This window comes from Aegilops tauschii, chromosome 5 (genome assembly GCF_002575655.3).
Source record: "Aegilops tauschii subsp. strangulata cultivar AL8/78 chromosome 5, Aet v6.0, whole genome shotgun sequence".
NCBI lineage: Eukaryota > Viridiplantae > Streptophyta > Magnoliopsida > Poales > Poaceae > Aegilops > Aegilops tauschii.
The window spans coordinates 520,186,118-520,206,925 of NC_053039.3; the positions used below are offsets into that span (position 1 = coordinate 520,186,118).

The 20,808-nt window shown below is 42.3% G+C and overlaps 1 pseudogene; it reads left to right on the plus strand.

Annotated features, from left to right (window-relative positions):
* LOC109763483 (probable metal-nicotianamine transporter YSL3) overlaps positions 1-20,808 on the plus strand; it is a 67,842-nt pseudogene that overhangs the window by 41,460 nt on the left and 5,574 nt on the right.

Here is a 20,808-nt window from a genome sequence, read left to right on the forward strand (position 1 = left end):
GTTAATACAATTATAGCATGAACAATAGACAATTATCATGAACAAAGAAATATAATAATAACCATTTTATTATTGCCTCTAGGGCATCTTTCCAACACTTTCTTCACCATGCAAGCAACACTCGCCTCATTGCCAGCTTGTGCATAGAGGATGGAGTCTAGGAGCATGCGTTGGTCCACCTCGTCCTCACTCTCTTCCTCCTCCGATGTCGCATCGTCTGGGTCGTCACCCATGTCCAACTCCGGTGCCTCGGAGTTCTAGGCGGAGGAGGAGCTATCCGTCGGCGGGGGTAGGACAACGAGGGGACGAGGTGTATGGCCGCTCATCGGTGGAGGCCGACCAGAGCCTCCAGCACGAAAGGCATGCCAAAAATGTTTGGAGGGGTGCACCATAGGGGCGACGAAATATGGTGCGGAGACAAGAAGGGGATGCGGGCAGTACGGTGACATGATTGGGGGATGGGCAGAACGCATCGAGAGTGTAAGATAGCAGAGGAGGGAAACGAAGTGGGCAAATGCGCCAAAATTGACAAGAGAGGAGAGCGGAACAGGTCATGCTACAGTTTTGTTTGGAGCAGCGGCTAGGGTTTAGGGGCTAAAAGGGTATTAGCCACGAGTATTTGAGGCAGTCCTTTGGAGAACTGCATATGGACTTGAATTATTAGAGGCGGTCAAGAGTTCTAGACCGCCTCTACTAATTATTAGAGGTGGTTTTGCTTCTTTAACTACTATCGTGCATTCACTAACATAAATAAACCACCTCCCTTAGGCTATTAGTGGCAGCTCTGCTAAAATCTTTTTGGTGGAAACGGCTTCCAAGAGACCAATTCATGGTATTGTATCGGTTTTCTTACTAGTTAGTAGTGACGATATCTCCTATGGGCCTGTTACGACAATCTTTGAAGAGTGTAGGAGACTAGCTCATGATCTTGTATCAGTTTTATTACTAGTAATGATATCTCCTATAGGCCAGCAATGACTATCTTTGATGAGTGTAGGAGACTATAGCTCATGATCTTGTATCGCGCTCTGCCATAGAGAAGCCAATTGTGTGGCTCATGAATTAGCTAAAAGGGCCAGATTTGCTCAAACAGCCTGCTGGCTGAATGAGCATCGGGTACGGCCTCTATGGCTCTATTGACGAATAATGCATTGGTGTTTGATGAATAAAGTGCAATTGTTCCTATCCCAATAAAATAGAAAAGTTTTTCAAAGATAACATAAGGTGCATCGCACGAACTAGCAAAGCTTTCCGAGAGACAACACACACACACACACACAAACACCTTTTATTATTATTATTATTATTATTATTTTATTATTTCTGTCGGGTTTTAACCAGAGTGTCTACAAGGAGATAGGGACATTGTATTTAATTATTTATAGGGAAATAACTCATTGTGATGTTCTTTTTATCGCTATTCACTTTGTTATATCATACATAAACAATACATATGAATATGGTATATTTAAATTCTTGATGGTGTCATCCATGAGTCTTTTCTTATGCCTCTTACACTTCTACATTCCTAGACATGTGGACTCATCTGAGTTTCTCTGCCGGCTCCTGCCCTCTATTTTGGAAGAAAACAATCTTCATAGATTTTTGTTAAAAAAATCATGTTATGGCGACTTTAATGTTTTACTTACATTTCCATGTAAATAATTACAGAAAACATGTGCAAAGGGCACTTTGTCAATGTATTGTTAATACCTTGTAGATGTATATCTCTGAAAGATCACATGTGGTCTTGTGTTCTTGGACCCTGGTAGCAAATTATATGTTTCTTTAGTTTCTTAAGAAATATGAAACGCAAAATATAGACCTACAATAATAAGTACAAATAATAAAAATTGCTATTCCTCTAAAGCAAAATACGTCTCCACTAATATGTTTCCTCTTGCTATAGGTCATGATCGTTGACTACAAGTTACTATTTCCAACAGGAACTGTTCAAGCTCACCTTGTTAATAGCTTCCACACCCCTCAAGGAGCTCATGTAGCAAAGTAAAAGAAATCCCATCTCTCCTCCATGCAAAATTCGTACATACAAAACATGACCACTCATTTTTGTTCTTCTTTAAACTAATATTCTTCATTTATTTAGGTTGCAGGTTGCAACTATATTCAAATTTTTCCGGGGTAGCTTTTCTTGGACTATATTCTCATGGCTCTATACAGCAGGCAACGACTGTGGATTTTCTAACTTTCCATTGTTTGGACTAGAACTATACAAGCATAGGTAGGAATCTGATCCACTTATTTGTTCCTGTCATTATAATGATTATGTACTCCACCGAGTATGTACTTACGCTCCCCATATACTACATACCTCAGAGTGAGTTCTATATATGAAATATTCCATTTGAGACAATGCATTTCAAATTATTTGCACATATAGTACTTTTTGTACGGAAATATAGTATATCACATAAACTCAACGATGTTGTGATATTTTTTCATGTCACTTGTATTGAGGTACATTAGAATAGTCTATTATATAATTAAGTAAGACAAGAGGCAAACAAGCCATTATATTCATCCACATAGATTAAGCTATGCCCTTACTATAATATATATAAGAGGTATATTGAATATGGGAGTCCACACTCATAGAAGTACATAAAATTATTTTAAGCTACGCCCTTAGTAAAAGTGAAAAAAAGTAATAGTGTACATAGTATAGTAATCTTACAATGCTGTAGTAAAGCAACAACTTTGATACAAAAATATATTTAAAAATGACTAATTTTTGTACATATTTCTACTAGCTTTTGTATGTAGTTTTACTACTATTCTACACTCGTGCTTAGAATAGTGTTGTGGTATATACATATGTGTGTGACTAGTTTGACTCACCGAAATAGTATATGTAAGCCAAAAAGTTGATCTAGGTGGCAAGCGTCTAGCATATATGTCGTTTTATGAAGTTAAGGAAGATCATAGGCCTAGTCGTGTACCTTGTGTTATATGATTGCATGTACTAAACAATTCACTCAAATTTTCGAACTGGAGAAGGATGGGTAATGCGTCTATACTTCAACACTTGGCCTCATGCGAGTCTTGGGTGTAAACATGGACCGAAACCGGGCTCCGGTTCTATTTACATTGCATCTACATGTGTTTGAAACTCTGAGTCATATGCTGATCGCGCGAGTACAAAAAATTACAACAATGACACCATAATTGTTGATGAGATTCGACAAACATTCACTTGTCGATGATAAGTGGAATTACCTATGGGATGGCAACTCAACGACATATCAATGGGCCCCACTAAAACCATAGTCAGGCTGTCACATTAAGGAGAAGTGCCACCAACCACAGAAAAGACTTTCCATTAAAGTATTTAACATCTAAGGAAAACACTATGACATGTAGGAAAGGCCAAATGAATTGTAAACCAATACTGGTCCGACAGCTACCCCTATAAGACTAACATAACAACATGGACTATTCCATTTTAGAGATATATAAGGGGCAATTGGGGCACCATAGAAGGGGATTCCCTCCTTTATGCCTAGTTTCAGCCTATACACCATGTTGAAGATTACTGGCGCTTCCCGTCAAAACCACCACCATGATAATCCCCAAGTGCAGGGAGACATTGTAGAACTTTCAATTATGGATGTGCAAGTATAAGTGTCAATCCCCGTAGGAGCTAAAGGTAGGCTTACTATTCTCTCCAGTTATGTATGTCACTTACACAACTTCCATGCACTTAATGTTTACTATGCCTGAATCTATACAACTAGGATATAATGCAGGGAGATGACTAAACTTAACAAGGTAAAAATAAATGCTAGGGCCTGCAAATAAATATTACAGCATCTCCACTCACGCCCCCAACAGCCCCCCAGGGCGAGTTTTTTTCCGGCAGGCGCCGAAAAAAAACCCAAGTCGCCCCCAGGACGCCAAATTCCGCCGGTTCGGCCAATTTTTGGCCCGGCGATCCCAGGCCGAACCCAGCGCACTGGGGGCTCTTGGGGGCTCCGGCGGAAGGAAAAGTGGCACATGGGCCACCACTGTCAGATGAAAAACGTTTTTTGCACGTCCAGATTCGCCCCCCGCGCGCACTACCCATTCCGCCGCCGTGCCGATCCGGCGCCGCCTACCTGCCCACCGCCATTAGAAAGGCCATTTCCCCACCGGAAAGATAGGGTTCACCGCGGCATCCTCCAACCCCGCTCATGGGCGAGCTTTTCAGTGCTCCGGCCACGCAGGCGGGGATACCGGCGGCTGCGTGCCTACCACGCCCGCCTGGTGTTCGGCATTTTGTCTGCTCAACGATGGACTCGGACGACAAGGAGGTGTTAGCGGCACTACTGGAGGAGGAAGCCGAGGCTGACGCCCAGGACGAAGAGTACCTCATGGTCCTCGCCGCTCTGGCCAACCTGTTCGCGAGCAATGCAAAGTTGCGGCGAGGTGGCTCGGCGCCGGGCCGGCAGAAGGCAAAGCAGAGACATTGACTGGAGGGCTACTACTTGCTCTATGCCGACTACTTCGCCAATGCTCCATTGCATGGTGAGGAAGTATTTCGGCGCTGTTATCGGATGAGTCGAAAGCTCTTCCTCATGATTGTGAATTCCATCTGGGAGTTCGACAGCTACTTTAAGTGCAATAAGGATTGCACCATCACACTTGGATTCACCTCACTTCAGAAGTGCACGAAGGCTATGAGGATGCTTGCATACGGGGCTCTCGGTGATATACTGGAAGACTATGGATGCATGGATGAGTCCACCACCATTGAGTGTTTGTACAAGTTCTGCAGGGCAGTGGTGGCAGTGTTTGGACCACAATACTTGAGATAACCCAATGCTGAAGATATTTCTCGGATCGTAGCACATAATGTAGCAAGAGGATTCCCTGGGATGCTTGGAAGCATCGACTGCATGCATTGGGCATGAAAAAACTATCCATTTGCTTGGCAGGGGATGTACAAAGGCGCCAAAGGAGCTTGCAGTGTGGTACTTGAGTCAGTGGCCACATAGGGCCTCTGGATTTGGCACTCCTTCTTTGGTATGCCAGGAACTCACAATGACATCAACGTACTGCAGTGCTTGAATGTCTTTGCCAAGCTTGTTGAAGGTCATGCTCCTCTGGTGAACTTCGAGGTCAATGGGCGCCACTACAACGAGGGATACTACCTAGCAGATGACATCTATCTGAGATGGTCAACATTTATGAAGACTATCTGAAACCCTGTGCCAGGAGGCAAGAACTCCTACTTTGCCAAGTGTCAGGAGGCTTGCAGGAAGGATGTCGAGCGGGCATTTGGTGTGCTCCAATCTCGATTTGCTGTTGTCCGGTACCCCGCTCTGACCCGGTCGAAAGATCAAATGTGGGAACTCATGACTTGCTATGTCATCTTGCACAACATGATCATTGAGAGCGAGCGGGAAGAGCCAGTGTTTGACATTGAACCATATTACAGGCAGGGTCCTCTTGCCCAAGTTGATCACTAGTTACCGGCAACCTGGGCTGCCTTCCTGAATATGCTTCAGGAGATCCGAGAACCACAGGTGCATCAAGAACATCAGCACGATCTGGTGGAGCACCTATGGAGGCTCAAGGGCAACGCCTAGCTCGACGTGTGATGAAATATGAGTTTTTATTTGTGTTCAAATTATGAGTTTGATTTGTTGAACTATTTGATTTGTATTGATTTCTGTGATGAACTATGTGATAAAAATTAGTTAGTGTTTAATTTGTGTCGAAGCACGCCGAATATGGGCCAAAATTGGGCCAATTTGTGCCGAAAGTGGGTCGAAATTGGCGGCTGGGGGCGACCTTGGGGGTCGGCTGGGAACCCGAGCCCCCGACGCCGATTTTTTCGTCGGTTGGCCCCCAGGCGGCACTATTTCAAGCCCCTGGGGGCCGAATGGCTGGAGATGCTCTTAGGTATGAGTTACATGTTTTCGAATCAAACACCTAACCCCAACAACTCATACACATATTCTACAGAACCCCAACAACTAGCTAGTTAACCGAAAAGTTTGAACTAGTGGAGAAGGGCGGGCAATGCATTTATACTTTGGCATGTGTCGATGATCAATATACACTCATGTAGGCTTCCCTTCCTATCTCCTTACTTCATAGATCAAGCCGTCTCCAAGGAGGACCTCCACGATTATGCATTTGCCTCGGGTTCAGTGAGGAACTAACCCAAAAATCTCAAGTGCCATGATTGCAAGGTTAAACTATGTTTAACCATCGATCCCTCCAAAACATGATGTTTTTCCATTGATAGTATGCACATGTGCCACTTCCTTGAAGATGGATAACATGATGTAAATAGATGAAAATTTAAGGCCAGGAAAAGGAAGGGTATATCGTGTCTTGTTGTAGGCATAACCACCAGCTTTTGAGGGGCAATTTGTCAAATTTAAATCAGACCGTCGAGACCTCCTTTGTCCTTTGGCCTGCATGAGGTTGTCGAATTAACTAGACAACTTATGTTCCCATCCATAAGAAAGCACACATAATAACTGCCACACCGGTGGCTTTAGATTCATTAGTTGGGGGATGGGAGTGGTAAATAAAACATAAGAGAGTGAGCTGACTCACATGGTTGAGTAGCTCTACTTCCATCCCGCCATACAAGCCCTCAATTTGTATAACACCTAATTGAAGTCCTCCTTCATAGGTATCGTGATATAAAGGGGAATGCCTAGATACTAGACTAGGAGGGGTTTCTCACTACAAAATATATGTTGGCGAGCGATTTGTCATCCTCATCGAAGTGTGAAGGTGAGAAGGTGCTACTGAAAATATAATAATAAAAAAAATCACATGTCACGATAAAATTGAGTGCTACCTCTTTAGCACGCATTGGTTTTTCCTTGAAGAGGAAAGGGTGATGCGGCAAAGTAGCGTAAGTATTTCCCTCAGTTTTCGAGAACCAAGGTATCAATCCAGAAGGAGACTACACGCAAATCCCTAGTACCTGCACAAACAATCAAGAACCTTGCAACCAACACGATAAAGGGGTTGTCAATCCCTTCACAGCCACTTGCAAAAGTGAGATCTGATAGAGATAATAAGATAAATATTTTTGGTATTTTTGTTGTATAGATTGAAAAGTAAAGATTGCAAAATAAACAGCGACAGAAATAGCTAGTTGACGGGAGATTAATATGATGGAAAATAGACCCGGGGGCCATAGGTTTCACTAGTAGCTTCTCTCAAGATAGCAAATTCTACGGTGGGTGAACAAATTACTGTCGAGCAATTGATAGAAAAGCGCATAGTTATGAGAATATCTAGGCATGATCATGTATATAGGCATCACGTCTGTGACAAGTAGACCGAAACGATTCTGCATCTACTACTATTACTCCATACATCGACCGCTATCCAGCATGCATCTAGAGTATTAAGTTCATAAGAATAGAGTAATGCATTAGGTAAGATGACATGATGTAGAGGGATAAACTCAAGCAATATGATATAAACCCCATCTTTTTATCCTCGATGGCAACAAGACAATACATGTCGTTTCCCTTTCTGTCACTGGGATCGAGCACCGCAAGATTGAACCCAAAGCTAAGCACTTCTCCCATTGCAAGAAAGATCAATCTAGTAGGCCAAACCAAACTGATAATTCGAAGAGACTTGCAAAGATATTAAATCATGCATATAAGAATTCAGAGAAGAATAGAATATTGTTCATAGATAATCTTGATCATAAACCCACAATTCATCGGATCTCGACAAACACACCGCAAAAAGTATTACATCGAATAGATCTCTAAGAGAATCGATTGTATTGATATCCAAAGAGAGAGAAGAAGCCATCTAGCTAATAACTATGGACCCGAAGGTCTGTGGTAAACTACTCACACATCATCGGAGAGGCTATGGTGTTGATGTAGAAGCCCTCCGTGATCGATTCCCCCTCTGGTGGAGCGCCGGAAAAGGCCCCAAGATGGGATCTTATGGGTACAGAAGGTTGCGGCGGTGGAAAATAGGTTTCGTGGCTCCCCTTGATGTTTTCAGGGTCTAAGAGTATATATAGGCGAAAGAAGTAGGTCGGTGGAGCTACGAGGGGCCCATGATGGTGGGGGGCGCGCCTCCCTGCCTCGTGGACGCCTCGTTGCTTCCTTGACGTCCACTCCAAGTCTCCTAGATTGTGTTTGTTCCAAAAACGATCCTCGCGAAGGTTTCATTCCGTTTGATATTCCTTTTCTGCGAAACACTGAAATAGGCCAAAAAACAGCAATTTGCACTGGGCCTTCGGTTAGTAGGTTAGTCCCAAAAATAATATAAAAGTGCATAATAAAGCCCATTAAACATCCAAAACAGATAATATAATAGCATGGAACAATCAAAAATTATAGATACGTTGGAGACGTATCATTGAGCAAGATGGATTTGATCATATGGAGATTGGTTTGAGGAACATAAAAACTTTGTTAGCAGAAGTGGTCATCCTTTAGAAGTTTTTCAAACTAGAGATACAGAAAGAACATCTCGTGGTTTTCTCTAGTATGGTGCTTCCAACGTAAAATATAGAAGAATCATCCATGCATACACTATCAATTGTAGGAAAGCTTATTTCTACACCATTAAAGAAGGGATGTTTAATTTATCCCTGTTGTTTTCCTCGTAGTCCACTCATGTCCCTATTGATCAACTTACTCGGGCCTGCCTTTTCAACCATGAACCCCATATTGGCTCAAATCCTTTTATTTTAGATCGACTGAACTCACCTGAAAGGGGTTGGATATAATTTGGTGCCCCGTCGGTTGTCTTACCTTTCTCAAGTCCAAGGCCAAGATAAACAAAAAATAATGCCCTAAAACTTACTCTATGCACCATGAAGTATAGAATGTCCATTGAAATGGTGAAAATAGAAGGAGGATAGTGTGTTGTTTAATGACGAGGAGGGTTTTTGTACCCTGATGCTCTATTTGTCTCATTAAGATGGAATATTCTTTCATTGGGAGTACAAGTCCATGTCAATAGTGAGTCACTTCTGGTGATTTTTTTCAATAGGTGTTGTGTGAGTGCCTATGTTTTGGTGGTGGTGGTGGTGATGGTGTTTGTGTTCGTGTGTGTGCGCGCGTGCATGAGCCTATGTTGTACTTGATGGTTCTAAAAACATGAAAAAAAATATAAACACAGATGTCCTGGATGCCATATGGTGGAACGAGCATTTGGAATGCCTTGAGGAGGAGGCGGTCGACGAGGTAGAAGCGACCCAGTTCGATCATCAAGGGCCAAAATCCCTATATCTAAGAACCTCAAAGAGAAAAGGATATTTACCAAATGAAAAGCCCTAACCATGTCATTACTAAGAGTCAAATTTGCTTCTGTTGATGAATTGAAGATGAAGATTGTGCCACCAACATAAAGTTGCCATGGATAAATCACTATTATAGAACAAAATAAGTAACAGTACTACACATGTGAAGCTTTTGTACCGCTTGTTGCATTTCCGCTTCGGTCTAGATATTTTATTTCTGTAAAGTGAATAAGCTTTGTAAACATGGAAATCCAACTCAGTGCCCAGGCTCATCTGCTCCTGCTCAGAAAAAAAAATCAAAACATATACTTGATTTTTTTTTAAAAATCCAATTTTTTGTGTGGTAGATAATTTGATGCGTAAGGTCCGCTTAAACATTTCTTTCCTTTGTTTAGAATAAGCTCATTTTGACCATTATAATCTGATCCATCAAGATAAACATTACAATTCTATTATTTTTCTTAATCTAATATATAAGGTTATAAATAAACTGAGCCCGAGAATATAAGCAACACATATTTTTTATTTTCTCTATATTTAGCATGAAATTTCTAGCCTCCGAAACGAACATAAACACCTTGAAGCTTGCAAAGTATGTATAGGCACCAAATCGAACAAAATAAATTTGTTACCAAGATTATTCTAGCATTGATTTGACTCAGTCCTTTAATCAATGTTCTTTACATAGCGTGGAATCTCCTGCACCTGCAGTAGATTGTTTTCTCTTTGCTTTTCTCCTTCTCTTATAGTGTACATACTCAATTCTTCTAGAACAACATGGTGTTTAAATGTGTAAAAATATATCATCACAATGACTTAGAGTACTCTGTCTATCAGATCATGAATATTGTGTCGCCAATGCATATGTCTTCTTCCTTTGATTACTCAATGCGTATAAGAGGCCTTCATGTGCATCATGGTATTGCTTTCACAGACACACTTTTCAAGTTTAAGCAATCACTTGGTATATTAAGATGTCATTGGTGCCTTAACACATATTAACGTGACCATGCGTGCAATAAGTTTACGATATTATGAAATTGCATTTGGGTCACATCGATGCATGTGCATGCACATGTACATGCAACATAATGACTTTCCTTTTGGATTACATACACTGGTGGGTTCTTAATTAAATGTGTATTTTGATAAATAATTTCTTAAAAGATGTATATGAATCATTGGTTGAACGAATAATATTTTTATATGAATCATTACTTCAACAACTCAGATATGATGTTGTGCATGCAGATTCAAATTTGATTTTTCCCCCACATTTGTTGGTGTTGGAATGATTTGTCCACATGTGGTAAATTTTGCGTTACTCTTTGGAGGAATCATATCTTGGGGATTGCTATACCCTTTTCTTGAATCAAAACACGGGCAATGGTATCACACTGATAGTGCTTCAAGTCTTACGGGGATGAATGGATACAAGGTATGTACAAAAAATTAAGTAGGTATTTCTTGACTAGAATTTCACATATTTTCGATTCTTCATTACTGACATTTTGAACATGGTATTTCTTAACGGGAATTTCATATGTTTTGGTTGCTTCATTACTAACGATTTAAAACTAACATAGTGCTTGGTTTTGAGCTAATATATTAAAAGATCATTATACGTTTATTCAAAATTGTTGGATAATATGCGTGAGTCATTGTTGAACCTGTAATGAACCACTGGATGCAAGCACACACATGAGATCGATAACATAAAGTAGATACAAACTATAAAGGCAATGTAGATACAATCCTTGTTGCATCATTTTCAGTTCATTCAATATTTGGAGATGCGTACAAATCGCTTGACTTTTTCCCTACTCCCTCCATTCCAATGAATAAGGCATGCACGCTTCCCAAAATTCAACTTTGACCATAAATTAGACCAGCCAAATATGGACTATATGTGATAAAAATTACACAGCTGAATTCATGGTATAATTTTGAAGTCACAAATATATATGTTATTGATCGCATTTATGGTCAAAGTTGGATTTTGGGAAGCATGTGCGCCTTATTCGTTAGAATGGAGGGAGTATGTAATGTTACAGGGGAACCATAGAGATGTATATAATTAGACTTTAGTGTCTTAATTGAGTAGGACCACATGTGTTTTCTAGGAGAAACTAACCATGATGGTGCACGTTGCTACGCGTACCCATTTCTCCAATAAATGATTGAATATCTCATAAACTTAAAATACATATATTAAATTGGCATGAACTAACCCATATATTAGATAATGATATAAAAATAATACGACAACAAATAATTCTTGCCACGGGGATTAGAACTAGCTAGGTGATAGGGGACTGCTTAGATTAGCAGCTTATTGAAAAATACCAACGGGGTATGAAAGAAAAACATGAATAAGTAAAAGGGGTTCCAAAAATATACCTCGAGAGTCAATAATGACAAGATAAATTTCTTTGATGGAACAAAACTCCAGATAAGTTGTTGTACAATTTCACCCAGCAACAATAGAAGAAGAAATAATGATAGTTGTTGTATAATCAAGAAGGCTCATTGATCAAGAACTAGTGAAAGAAATCTTAAATCTGGTTGAGGTTGAGGCTCATGAGATCACCATCTAATTAAACTTGGGATGCTCTCACTATGATGACTCCCTGACATGCCAAGCACATATATCATCCCTAGCCTACATAACTTACTACTAATAGGGCAAGCGATTTTTCAATTCTGTAATAGTAAGCACTTACAATCTTTTAGTTGTTCAATTTCAAGAGATCATAATTTTGCCAATACTTCATAAAAAAGGGATCAATGAGCTTACTATAGATTGTAACCTAGTTTTGCATAGAATAAGCAAGGTTGTTCGATTCTTGTGTAACGAAGGATGAAGCCATGTTGCAATGAGTCACCACCTCGAGAGTTCCTGATCGTATCTATCATCCTGCCATGACCGATTCAATCATTTAGCCCCTCTTGATTACCATGCTGGCAGGACCTCATCATCACTCCCACACAAGTGAATTGCAAAAAACCACCACATTTGAAGTTCACTTCCGGAATCGTCACCACATTTCTTGGGCGCTACAAAAATCTACCAGTTTCCTTACATATTTTCTCAATAAACACTAATGACCGATTTGAGCGATCTAATCCAATTCCTGACCAGTTGGACCCACTTGTAAGCGCTGACGTGGACTAAATTGCTCGATACCGTTTGTTGAACATTAACTTAGACATGGGGCCCACCAGTCATCAGCTAAACTTACAAAAGGGTCCCTGAAAAATTGCACAAAGCACCCTAGAGAAAAATCGATTACAATTGGACCCCTGGGAGGCTGCTCCCGTGAGCACGTCACCGCAGGAGGGGAGACGGGTGACGGCGGAGGGGCTTGGAAAGACAACTCTGGCGACCATGTCCACCACCTTGGGCGAGGAGAGCGGCGGCAGGACACGCAATTCTCCGGACGTCAGCGCACCAGGGCAGGCTCCTACTCGCGGCAGCCTGGGGTGTGGTGGCCATAGCACGCGCGGTAGCTCCTCGGCGGGCACTCGTGCCTCGATCTGAAACCGTACGCCGCCGCATGTGGGAGATCTCTATGCACATCCCCACCGCACGCAAGCTTAAACCCGCCCCCCGCCCACATGGTCGGCCTCTCCACTAGCACTAGACCCGTGCGCGCCAAGCCGGAGAGCGGCGGCGGCGAGCTCGTGGGTGTGACCTGGAGACCGACAGCGAGCTCATGGGTGTGATCTAGAGACCGGCTCGTTGCACGATATAGAGGAAGTGGACGGAGCTCGTCGGGGCAGGGGGAGGGGCCGCATTGCGGGATCCGGTGTGGGTCTGTGCGGAGCGGTGGATCTCGTCGGTGCTAGGTAGGAGAAGATGTGGCGGATGGTGGAAGGGGGCGGAGCACGGCAAGAGAGATGGCTGGGCGGCACCGACCATCAGGTAAAGTATGCAGGGACCAGTCCAGAGACATGGGGATCGTGGGGATGGAGGGGATCCTGAGGAGTAACTGTCAACATTGTTTTCTTTGACTTTTTGTGCCACGTCAGCGCTTGTGGGTCCAATTGGTTAGAAATTGGATTAAATCGCTCAAATCGGTCATTAGTGTTTATTGAGAAAATCTGTAAGGAAACTAATAGATTTTTGGGGCGCCCAAGAAATGTGGTGGCGATTCCGAAAGTGAACTTCAAATGTGGTGTTTTTTTTGCAATTCACTCCTCCCACGCGCACGTGGGACCTGCCGAGGCAGCATGGATGAAAGCACATCATGATGGGAACGCATACATCTACCTGGTGGCATAGGCAAGATCCATACATGCCCTGGGCCAACCTATAGCCACAGTAACAAATAGCGATGAACAATATCTAAATCGGCTACAGTCAACAAAGGAATTTGTGTTCACGCCCCAAGCCATGGCCAGTGTTGCCTGGGGCCCGTCTACGCCACTGCATCTACGTACTTTCTCAGCGTATTTATTTTGGACTTTATCCGGTGAAGCCAGTCCAAGGATCCAATAAATAGTCCCGGGCTAATCAACCATAGAAGGCCTAGATATTTCCACGGAGAAGTGACCCAAGACATATGAAGACATCCTCGCGGCATGTGATCGAGGCAATCATTCTACTAGCAACATAAAAGCATTATGGGAGGCTCGTAGGTCTCCCAGTTTTACTTTTTGTTAACGACCCATTGTTTAAATTTACTCCAGAAACATCGGGTCTTGAGTACTTTCTAATGCCACATATTAGAAAAATAAATCAGTACACTGGTTCATTCAAATTCATAAACTACCACATAAATTACTATTACAATTGTTTCATACTTAAAGAACACTTCCCAAGAAAACCTGTTGGTACAAAATTTAGAGGGGGGGGGGGGGGGGGGGGTACAATATACCTTAATACAGAGTAGGGTGCGTAAACATTCTATTTGTGTTCACTCAAAGTTACACCTATTATTCACATGTGCAACATAATTCACATGCACACTAGAGGATCTTGGATATGATGATTAGTCTCCTAAGTCATACAAACTAATGAGTTCTATGTAGCATGTGATTGTTCAAGGTTGATTACTTGACATATGAAATAATAGATCTCCATGGTAGAGTTCTTCAGACAAACCTACTTATTTTGTGATATGGCATTGTTGGGTTCCAAACCATTACTACCAAGCAACTAGATAAGTTTATCTATCAGCTTTCAATGGGAAAGGTCCCATGACAAATCAAACACTAAGATAACTGAGAATTCCTAAAGTCGCTATAGTACAATGATTGTATCAGTCCAAACCAAGATGCTATTGTTGGGGAACGTAGTAATTTCAACAAAATTCTACGCACACACAGGATCATGGTGATGCATAACAACGAGAGGGGAGAGTGTGTCCACGTACCCTCGTAGACCGAAAGCGGAAGCGTTAGCACAACGCGGTTGATGCAGTCGTACGTCTTCACGATCCGGCCAATCAAGTACCGAACGTATGGCACCTCCGAGTTCAGCACACGTTCACCTCGATGACGTCCCTCGAACTCCGATCCGGCCGAGTGTTGAGGGAGAGTTTCGTCAGCATGACGGCGTGGTGACGATGATGATGTTCTACCGACGCAGGGCTTCGCCTAAGCACCGCTACGATATTATCGAGGTGGACTATGGTGGAGGGGGCACCGCACACAGCTAAAAGATCAATGATCAATTGTTGTGTCTATGGGGTGCCCCCTGCCCCCGTATATAAAGGAGCAAGGGGGGAGAGGCCACCGGCCAGGAGGAGGCGCGCCAGGAGGAGTCCTACTCCCACCGGGAGTAGGACTCCCTCCCTTCCTTGTTGGATTAGAAGAAGGGGGGAAGGAGGAGGGAGAGAGGAAGGAAAGGGGGGCGCCGCCCCCCCTCCTTGTCCAATTCAGACTAGAGGGGGAGGGTCGCGCGGCCTGCCCTGGCCGCCCCTCCTCTTCTCCACTAAGGCCCATGTAGGCCCATTAAACCCCCGGGGGGTTCCGGTAACCCCCGGTACTCCGGTATATATCCGATAACCCCCGGAACCATTCCGGTGTCTGAATATAGTCGTCCAATATATCAATCTTCATGTCTCAACCATTTAGAGACTCCTCGTCATGTCCGTGATCACATCCGGGACTCTGAACTAACTTTGGTACATCAAAACATATAAACTCCTAATATAATTGTCATCGAAACTTTAAGCGTGCGGACCCTACGGGTTCGAGAACTATTTAGACATGACCGAGACACGTCTCCGGTCAATAACCAATAGCGGAACCTGGATGCTCATATTGGCTCCCACATATTCTACGAAGATCTTTATCGGTCAAACCGCATAACAACATACGTTGTTCCCTTTGTCATCAGTATGTTACTTGACCGAGATTCGATCGTCGGTATCTCAATACCTAGTTCAATCTCGTTACTGGCAAGTCTCTTTACTCATTCCGTAATGCATCATCCCACAACTAACTCATTAGTTGCAATGCTTGCAAGGCTTAAGTGATGTGCATTACCGAGTGGGCCCTGAGATACCTCTCCGACAATCGGAGTGACAAATCCTAATCTCGAAATACGCCAACCCAACAAGTACCTTTGGAGACACCTGTAGAGCACCTTTATAATCACCCAGTTACGTTGTGACGTTTGGTAGCACACAAAGTGTTCCTCCGGTAAACGGGAGTTGCATAATCTCATAGTCATAGGAACATGTATAAGTCATCAAGAAAGCAATAGCAACATACTAAACGATCGAGTGCTAAGCTAACGGAATGGGTCAAGTCAATTACATCATTCTCCTAATGATGTGATCCCGTTAATCAAATGACAACTCATGTCAATGGCTAGGAAACATAACCATCTTTGATCAATGAGCTAGTCAAGTAGAGGCATACTAGTGACACTCTGTTTGTCTATGTATTCACACAAGTATTATGTTTCCGGTTAATAAAATTCTAGCATGAATAATAAACATTTATCATGATATAAGGAAATAAATAATAACTTTATTATTGCCTCTAGGGCTTATTTCCTTCAGTCTCCCACTTGCACTAGAGTCACTAATCTAGATTACACAGTAATGATTCTAACACCCATGGAGCCTTGGTGCTGATCATGTTTTGCTCGTGGAAGAGGCTTAGTCAACGGGTCTGCAACATTCAGATCTGTATGTATCTTGCAAATTTCTATGTCTCCCAGCTGGACTAGATCCCGGATGGAATTGAAGCGTCTCTTGACGTGCTTGGTTCTCTTGTGAAATCTGGATTCCTTTGCCAAGGCAATTGCACCAGTGTTGTCACAAAAGATTTTCATTTGACCCGATGCACTAGGTATGACACCTAGATCGGATATGAACTCCTTCATCCAGACTCCTTTATTTGCTGCTTCCGAAGCAGCTATGTACTCCGCTTCACACGTAGATCCCGCCACAACGCTTTGTTTAGAACTGCACCAACTAACAGCTCCACCGTTTAATGTAAACACGTATCCGGTTTGCGATTTAGAATCGTCCGGATCAGTGTCAAAGCTTGCATCGACGTAACCATTTACGACTAGCTCTTTGTCACCTCCATAAACGAGAAACATATCCTTAGTCCTTTTCAGGTATTTCAGGATGTTCTTGACCGCTGCCCAGTGATCCACTCCTGGATTACTTTGGTACCTCCCTGCTAAACTTATAGCAAGGCACACATCAGGTCTGGTACACAGCATTGCATACATGATAGAGCCTATGGCTGAAGCATAGGGAACATCTTTCATTTTCTCTCTATCTTCTGCAGTGGTCGGGCATTGAGTCTTACTCAACTTCACACCTTGTAACACAGGCAAGAACCCTTTCTTTGCTTGATCCATTTTGAACTTCTTCAAAACTTTGTCAATGTATGTGCTTTGTGAAAGTCCAATTAAGCATCTCGATCTATCTCTATAGATCTTGATGCCCAATATATAAGCAGCTTCACCGAGGTGCTTCATTGAAAAACTCTTATTCAAGTATCCCTTTATGCTATCCAGAAATTCTATATCATTTCCAATCCGCAATATGTCATCCACATATAATATCAGAAATGCTACAGAGCTCCCACTCACTTTCTTGTAAATACAGGCTTCTCCAAAAGTCTGTATAAAACCAAATGCTTTGATCACACTATCAAAGCATTTATTCCAACTCCGAGAGGCTTGCACCAGTCCATAAATGGATCGCTGGAGCTTGCACACTTTGTTAGCTCCTTTTGGATCGACAAAACCTTCCGATTGCATCATATACAACTCTTCTTCCAGAAATCCATTCAGGAATGCAGTTTTGACATCCATTTACCAAATTTCATAATCATAAAATGCGGCAATTGCTAACATGATTCGGACAGACTTAAGCATCGCTACGGGTGAGAAAGTCTCATCGTAGTCAATCCCTTGAGATTGTCGAAAACCTTTCGCAACAAGTTGAGCTTTATAGACAGTAACATTACCGTCAGTGTCAGTCTTCTTCTTGAAGATACATTTATTCTCAATGGCTTGCCGATCATCGGGCAACTCAACCAAAGTCCACACTTTGTTCTCATACATGGATCCCATCTCAGATTTCAAGGCCTCAAGCCATTTTGCGGAATCTTGGCTCACCATAGCTTCTTCATAGTTCGTAGGTTCGTCATGGTCTAGTAACATAACCTCCAGAACAGGATTACCGTACCACTATGGTGCGGATCTTACCCTGGTTGACCTACGAGGTTTAGTAACAACTTGATCTGAAGTTTCATGATCATCATCATTAGCTTCCTCACTAATTGGTGTAGGTGTCACAGGAACCGGTTTCTATGATGAACTACTCTCCAATAAGGGAGCAGGTACAGTTACCTCATCAAGTTCTACTTTCCTCCCACTCACTTCTTTCGAGAGAAACTCCCTCTTTAGAAAGGATCCATTCTTAGCAACAAATATCTTGCCTTCAGATCTTTGATAGAAGGTATACCCAATAGTCTCCTTTGGGTATCCTGTGAAGACACATTTCTCCGATTTGGGTTCTAGCTTATCAGGTTGAAGCTTGTTCACATAAGCATCGCAACCCCAAACTTTAAGAAACGACAACTTTGGTTTCTTGCCAAACCATAGTTCATAAGGCGTCGTCTCAATGGATTTAGATGGTGCCCTATTTAACATGAATGCAGCTGTCTCTAAAGCATAACCCCAAAATGATAGCGGTAAATCGGTAAGAGACATCATAGATCGCACCATATCCAGTAAAGTACGATTACGACATTCGGACACACCATTACGCTATGGTGTTCCGGGTGGCGTGAGTTGCGAAACTATTTCGCATTGTTTCAAATGAAGACCAAACTCGTAACTCAAATATTCTCCTCCATGATCAGATCCTAGAAACTTTATTTTCTTGTTACAATGATTTTCCACTTCACTCTGAAATTCTTTGAACTTTTCAAATGTTTCAGACTTATGTTTCATTAAGTAGATATACCCATATCTGCTTAAATCATCTGTGAATGTGAGAAAATAACGATACCCGCCGTGAGCCTCAATATTCATCGGACCACATACATCTGTATGTATGATTTCCAACAAATCTGTTGCTCGCTCCATAGTTCCAGAGAACGGCGTTTTAGTCATCTTGACCATGAGGCACGGTTCGCAAGTACCAAGTGATTCATAATCAAGTGGTTCCAAAAGTCCATCAGTATGAAGTTTGTTCATGCGCTTTACATCGATATGACCTAAACGGCAGTGCCACAAATAAGTTGCACTATCATTATCAACTCTGCATCTTTTGGCTTCAATATTATGAATATGTGTATCACTACTATCGAGATTCAACAAAAATAGACCACTCTTCAAGGGTGCATGACCATAAAAGATATTACTCATATAAATAGAACAACCATTATTCTCTGATTTAAATGAATAACCGTCTCGCATCAAACAAGATCCAGATATAATGTTCATGCTCAACGCTGGCACCAAATAACAATTATTCAGGTCTAAAACTAGTCCCGAAGGTAGATGTAGAGGTAGCGTGCCGACCGCGATCACATCGACTTTGGAACCATTTCCCACGCGCATCGTCACCTTGTCCTTAGCCAATCTTCGCTTAATCCGTAGTCCCTGTTTCGAGTTGCAAATATTAGCAACAGAACTAGTATCAAATACCCAGGTGCTACTGCGAGCATTAGTAAGGTACACATCAATAACATGTATATCACATATACCTTTCACCTTGCCATCCTTCTTATCCGCCAAATACTTGGGGCAGTTCCGCTTCCAGTGACCAGTCTGTTTGCAGTAGAAGCACTCAGTCTCAGGCTTAGGTCCAGACTTGGGTTTCTTCTCCTGAGCAGCAACTTGTTTGTTGTTCTTCTTGAAGTTCCCCTTCTTCTTCCCTTTGCCCTTTTTCTTGAAACTGGTGGTCTTGTTGACCATCAACACTTGATGCTCCTTCTTGATTTCTACCTCCGCAGCCTTTAGCATTGCGAAGAGCTCGGGAATTGTCTTATCCATCCCTTGCATTTTATAGTTCATCACGAAGCTCTTGTAGCTTGGTGGCAGTGATTGAAGAATTCTGTCAATGACGCTATCATCCGGAAGATTAACTCCTAGTTGAATCAAGTGATTGTTATACCCAGGCATTTTGAGTATATGCTCACTGACAGAACTATTCTTCTCCATCTTACAGCTGTAGAACTTATTGGAGACTTCATATCTCTCAATCCGGGCATTTGCTTGAAATATTAACTTCAACTCCTGGAACATCTCATATGCTCCATGACGTTCAAAACATCGTTGAAGTCCCGGTTCTAAGCCGTAAAGCATGGCACACTGAACTATCGAGTAGTCATCAGCTTTGCTCTGCCAGACGTTCATAACATCTGGTGTTGCTCCTGCAGCAGATCTGGCACCTAGCGGTGCTTCCAGGACGTAATTCTTCTATGCAGCAATGAGGATAATCCTCAAGTTACGGACCCAGTCCGTGTAATTGCTACCATCATCTTTCAACTTTGCTTTCTCAAGGAACGCATTAAAATTCAACGGAGCAACATCACGGGCCATCTATCTACAATCAACATAGACAATCAAAATACTATCAGGTACTAAGTTCATGATAAATTCAAGTTCAATTAATCATATTACTTAAGAACTCCCACTTAGATAGACATCCCTCTAATCCTCTAAGTGATCACGTGATCCAAATCAACTAAACCATGTCCGATCATCACGTGAGATGGAGTAGTTTCAATGGTGAACATCACTATGTTGATCATATCTACTATATGATTCACGCTCGACCTTTCGGTCTCAGTGTTCCGAGGCCATATCTGTTATATGCTAGGCTCGTCAAGTTTAACCTGAGTATTCCGCGTGTGCAACTGTTTTGCACCCGTTGTATTGGAATGTAGAGCCTATCACACCCGATCATCACGTGGTGTCTGAGCACGAAAAACTTTCGCAATGGTGCATACTCAGGGAGAACACTTATACCTTGATAATTTAGTGAGAGATCATCTTATAATGCTACCGTCAATCAAAGCAAGATAAGATGCATAAAAGATAAACATCACATGCAATCAATATAAGT